Below are 509 nucleotides of genomic sequence, written 5' to 3' on the forward strand. Positions count from 1 at the left end.
TATTATTATTATTATTATTACTACTATTATTACCTTTCCTTTTTACCTCATGGAGAACCACACACAAATCCAGCCACAGAAAACAACAGCCGTGAACATCAACTGTCCCAAACGATGTGACTCGAACACAAATCGAAACTGAATACAATATACTGTAATGAGGTGCAAAAGCAGTCACAAGTCTCTGACGTGTTCTTCAAGTGAGAAGAAAAGAGAAGTCTTCAACACTGGATCTGTATTGCGAGTGTGATAATAAGCGACGAGACAATGAGCGGAGGTGAAAGTTATTTTGTTCTTGTTTTCTTTTGTTTTTACTTTTCTATTTAATTTCTATTTCTTCTTGTTCACATCCGTGAAATCATCACGTTCATCGCCACGGCTTACAAGCTGGCAGGGTCATAGAGTGATAATGTGACCCATCCTACCTCTACAAGCACAATAGTAGTGTGTGGGGTCTGTCAAGCTGATATCTGAACTCTGACCTCTATTGTAGTCACTGTTTGCTAACC

General features: G+C 38.9%; 1 protein-coding gene across 1 annotated transcript in view; it reads right to left on the reverse strand.

The window, feature by feature from the left end:
- LOC101852534 overlaps positions 1-436 on the reverse strand; it is a gene marked incomplete in the record, with an annotated part of 46,406 nt that extends 45,970 nt beyond the window's left edge. The window contains 1 exon segment of the mRNA XM_005113031.3: positions 34-436.
- Between the last annotated feature and the right edge of the window lie 73 nt (positions 437-509).

Source organism: Aplysia californica, unplaced genomic scaffold, assembly GCF_000002075.1.
Source record: "Aplysia californica isolate F4 #8 unplaced genomic scaffold, AplCal3.0 scaffold01564, whole genome shotgun sequence".
Lineage (NCBI taxonomy): Eukaryota > Metazoa > Mollusca > Gastropoda > Aplysiida > Aplysiidae > Aplysia > Aplysia californica.